The following is a 5,223-nucleotide window of genomic DNA, read 5'->3' on the forward strand; positions in this document are numbered from 1 at the left end:
TATTAGTGTCTATTTCCTTCTTTAGGTCTAATAGAGTTTGTTTTATAAATCTGACTGCTCCAACATTGGGTGCGTACATATTTATGATTGTTATGTCTTCTTGATGGATCAGTCCTTTTATCATTATGTAGTGTCCCTCATTGTCTCTTTTTATTGTTTTTAGTTTAAAGTCTACTTTGTCAGATATAAGAATAGCTACTCCAGCACATTTTTCTTTTCTGTTTGCATAGTAAATCTTTTCCCATCCTTTCACTCTTAGTCTATGTGTATCTTTGTGGGTGAGGTGGGTCTCTTGAAGGCAGCATACAGTTGGGTCCTCCTTTTTAATCCAGTCAGCCAGTCTATGTCTTTTGATTGGGGAATTTAAGCCTTTTACATTAAGAGTTGTTACTGAAAAGTATTGATTTATTCCTAGCATTTTATTGATTGTTGTTTGGTTGTCTTAGGTGTCTTTTGTTCCTTGCTTTCTGATTTACTGTTTGTTTTCTGTGTTTGTTGGTTCCTTAGGATGTAGATAGCCTTTTTGTTTGTTTGTTCTCTCTTCATGAATGCCATTTTTATTATACTAGTGCATTTAGATTTTTCTTGGGTTTTTATGGCAGTGGTGGTTATTTTTCAGGAACCAAAGCCAGTACTCCCTTGAGAATTTCTTGTAAGGGTGGTCGTGTGGTGGTGAACTCCTGCAGTTTTTGTTTGTCTGAGAAATATACTATTTGCCCTTCATTTCGGAAGGACAGCCTTGCAGGGTAGAGTATTCTTGGCTGACAAAACATGTCTTGGAGATGATCTTTTTGGGTTGAATACGTTTGGACATCGTTGAGCTTCCTGGATCTGAAGATCTGTGATTTTTCCTATTCCTGGGAAGTTTTCCACCAGTATTTTGTTGAATATGTTTTCAATGCAATCTCCTTTTTCCTCCCCTTCTGGGATACCCATGATTTGGATATTTGAGCGCTTAAGGTTGTCTGATATCTCTTTCAGATTTTCTTCAAAGCCTTTGATTCTTTTTTCTTGTCTTCTTGTGTTATTTCAACCAGCCCATCTTCAAGTTCAGAGGTTCTCTCTTTAACTTCGAGAAGCCTGCTGGTTAAACTCTCCGTTGTGTTTTTTATTTCGCTGAATAGCTTCTTCAGTTTGGCAAGTTCTGCTACATTTTTTTTCAGGGCATTGATTTCCTTGTACATTTCCTCTTTCAGGTCCTGTATACTTTTCCTCCTTTCAACATGATGTCTAGCTGAGTTATCTTGTATCTCATTCAGTTTCCTTAGAATTATCACTCAAAATTCCTTGTCAGTCATTTCAAGGGCTTCTTGTTCTATAGGATCTAGAGCTTGAGATTTATTATCTTTGGGTGGTGTACTTTCTTGATGTTTCGTATTTCTGGTGTCTTTTCTTTGATGTTTATTCATTGTGGCAGGGGTTTTCACAGTCCACAGGTTTGACACTATTGCCTGAGTAAGATGATGCTGGGTCTGCCAATTTGGTATGGCTACCTCAAGGACTACTCAGTTGGACACTAGTGCCAGGCAAGTACAAAATTGACTACCAGGAAGATGGCAGGGCGCTCGCGCCACTCCCACGTTGCGCTCCCACTGTGGCCTCTGCAGCCAGAGCCGCCCCAGCTGCCTCTCACTGCCCCTGGCGCTCCCATCTCCTGGTCGCACCACAGCCTGCTCAGTCTCTCTCTGGCTCGCGGTTCCAGCAGTGCCCGGGCCGGGGAGGCAACAGCCCACTCCCCGTCAAAAACCGCAGTCACCAGACCCCGAGTCCCGGCAGCGGGGCTGCGCGGCCCAGCCCAGCACTGAGGGCAGCGGTGGCAGTGAGGCTGGGCGCCGAGTGGCAGCCACTCCCTGCAGCTTCTTCCCGGGGAGGATTTTGTAAAATGGCGCATGCTTCAAACCTCAGTACTTGTATTTTGAGAGTCCCCTTCAAGGTCTCAGCAATCCTTCAGAGCAATCCACCTGGGTAGTAATGGCTACCACCGGCGCAAGCAAGGACACTAGAGATCCTGACTCACCATCAGGCTTTCTGAGTCCCTCTTCTTGCTGGTGGCCTCTGGGATCCTGCTGGCGCCAGGCGTGGGCGGCTCACTCCCTTCCAGCCACCATGTTTTTCCTTGGCTCAAAAATACTACTTCTAATTCATTTATTCATTAACTTAATATATATTTATTAACAGCACTTCATGTGCCAGACACTGGTGAGATACAAAGATGGACAAACTCATGGTTTGTATGCTCAAGGACCTTATAAGTTTCATGGTGTAGTGGTATAGAAATTTCTAGTTATGAAATAATATGATGAGAATTATTTTTAAAAGTGAGTATCCAATGCTATGGAACATTGAAAAGTAATTAACATGACCTTAGAGTGAAGATTTTACAACAGAGGTGACATTGAAGCTGGGATTCAAAAGATAAAGGGTTTTCACTGATAGGTCCAAGAGGTAAAGGGCTTTCCTGGAAGAAACACCATGTTCAAAGGCACAGAGGTGAGCGGGAACATGGTGCGTTCAGAGAAGGTAGAGAAGACCGTGCAATTAGAGTGCTGGGTGCAATGTAGATAAAAAAGAAAACCTAACCTTTTACACTCTCCTGAAAACTGGAATCCTCATCCTGTACATAATGAGGAACCATTAGAGCATGTGACACAAGACAATGTCCCTATTAGATCTGTGTTTTAGAAACATCATAATTGACAGTGTGGAAGATGAAATGATAAGAGCAGTAGCAAAATGGCCAGCTCGTTAGATATTAAGTTATTATGAAATACTGTTATTGCCATTTTCTTTTATATTTGGAAACCATTAAATTTTAGCTCTCAGGTATTTGCACAGGTCATTGAAAAGTTCGTAGGGCCAAGGCACAGTGCTTCTGGAGTCTAGTAAGTAAATGGCCCTGCACTCTCTTCCTCTTCCCATTCATACTGCTGGCAGTCCCAGAACATCACTGCAGACAAAAGCTTTTTTCTTCCACTCTCCTTTTCTGAAGGTATTTAGTCATTTGTTCTCCATCCTCCTACTTTCCTTCTTCATTTCTATAAACTCCCAGTACCTCAGAAGGTGACTGTATTTAGAGATAGGTTATTTACGGAGGTGATTAAGGTAAAATGTGGTCATTAGGGTGAGCCCTCATCCAATATATCTGGTCTCCTTATAAGAAGAGAAAATATGAACAGAGACACAAATAAAGAAAGATCATGTGAAGACACAGAAGATGGCTATCTACAAGCCTTGGAAGAAACCTACTCTGATGACACCTTGATCTTGGACCTCCAGCCTCCAGAACTGTGAGGAAACAAATTTCTGTTGTTTAAACCACCCAGACTGTGGTACTCTGTTAAGGGAGCTCAAGTGCAGTAATACAGTGACAGGACTAGAGAAAACGCTCAAAGCACTTATTGATTATTTTGGCACAAGCAGGAAGAATGAGGTGTGTGTTGGTGGGAGCCGGCAAAGAGTGTGCTGTCTTGAAGCTCGCTGACAAGATCGCCTTATGCTGTGTTTTGGGCTAGTGACTCTAAAAGGGCCTGAATATGGGAGTTGAAGAGTGAGGTGAAATGAAGGAAAGAAGCCATTGGGTTCTCCTGGGAGAAATAAAGACGTGTGTGTGTGTGTGTGTGTGTGTGTGTGTGTGTGTGTGTGTAGAATTACACTGATCTTGTCTCACTTTAAGTTAAGCACATTTTCGTCCTTTTTAATATTTTATTTGACTAGGTCAGAGAGGCCAGGTTAAAAAAAGTTTTATATACTCTCAGGCTTTGACAAGTAATAAAAAGAAGTATTTCTGTTTATTAGAGTAGAATATAATTTCAGTGCTTAGGTGACAGAAAAAGCTGGCCAGATAAAATTATCTTTGGTTCACAATGAAGGATGACTAGCACCGCTCCCCTTTATGATCAGATATACATATACATTCAAAACAAAATTGCCTTGTTTTTATTGAGGGTGTGCAAAAATAATTAAGTAAGAATAGAATACATAATAAATTGCCCTGACCTAATTTTAATCATCTCGAGATGTCCAGGCTCTTGATAAGTTGTAGTGCTCATATCACACTCCAATTTGGTTGCAAAGTGGCGCTAACCTCAGCTATCAGGGGATGGATCTGAAAGATGGAGGTCAAATGGGTTGAGTTTGAGCTGGGAAGTTACCATCCATCTGGCTGCAGTCTCTGGGAATGCATGAAGTAGGATAAATTCATTCTTCCAAACAAATCAACAAAAGCCAACAAAAAGGCAGGGCATGAATATTTCACAAAAATATGTGACCTCTTGGGGACCTGGATTATTTCCAATAGGGGCAGGTACTTCGATTATAGTGTCATCACCATAACTGGGGTAGGGAGCAGATGGAAAGGATAGGCATTATCATTTCAAACTGAATAGTTAAAGAGTCTTCAAAATTGAGGCAACTAATAAAGCATGTATCCTGTCAACCACCTGCTAAATGGAGATATGTAGATCCCTTACTCTTTAGTCTCTGCTTTCATTCATTGTACTATTTATTGACTGCCCTTATTGTGCTGAGCATGTGGGTGGAAGAGAGTACTATTTAAAGATGTATATGATAGAATTGTGATCATTCAAACACTTTCTCTTTAATTTGAGAAGGGGCATATACACTCAAGAAAAAATTCTGTTCCCTTTCCCCTTCTTCTCCTTTCCTTCTCCCTCCCCAATTTGATCCCCACCTTTTTCCTTTGAAAATCTCAAAGACTGTAAAGTGCATTTAGATTCAGCATGACTCAGCTAGGTAACATAGATTGGTTAGAAAGTGTGTTTTTTTTTCTTTGTAGGCCATTTCCAATAACACGGCCTATTGCACGATATTTACTGACAAAGCCAGCATGAGGAGAGAAACATGGGACTTGCTCTTCATTTGCATTGACTTCAGCCAAGAGTCTTAGTTTTGTGTTCAGGGCTTGCTGCAAAATTGTTGGTGAGCCCTGTGCTTATTTCCATCTCTTTCTAGAGGTCAGTTATTTTATAGGAATGTAACTGCCAGTAAGTAGCTGGAAGGGAAGAAAATTTTGGAAAGGGTAGGCATATGCCTGAAAGAAGTGGGGGGCAGGAGTAAATTTAGTTGCTATTTTGATTGAACCAGAGGTACATGTCAGCAAACATCCACACATTGTATTACCTTGGTTGTTCTTAATTATTGGAGAGGGATAATTACTTATTTACCTACCAGAAACGTGAGCTGGTGGCATACTCTTCATCTAAC

The sequence above is a fragment of the Galeopterus variegatus genome, unplaced genomic scaffold (genome assembly GCF_000696425.1).
Source record: "Galeopterus variegatus unplaced genomic scaffold, G_variegatus-3.0.2 Scaffold5028, whole genome shotgun sequence".
NCBI classification, from domain to species: Eukaryota; Metazoa; Chordata; class Mammalia; order Dermoptera; family Cynocephalidae; genus Galeopterus; species Galeopterus variegatus.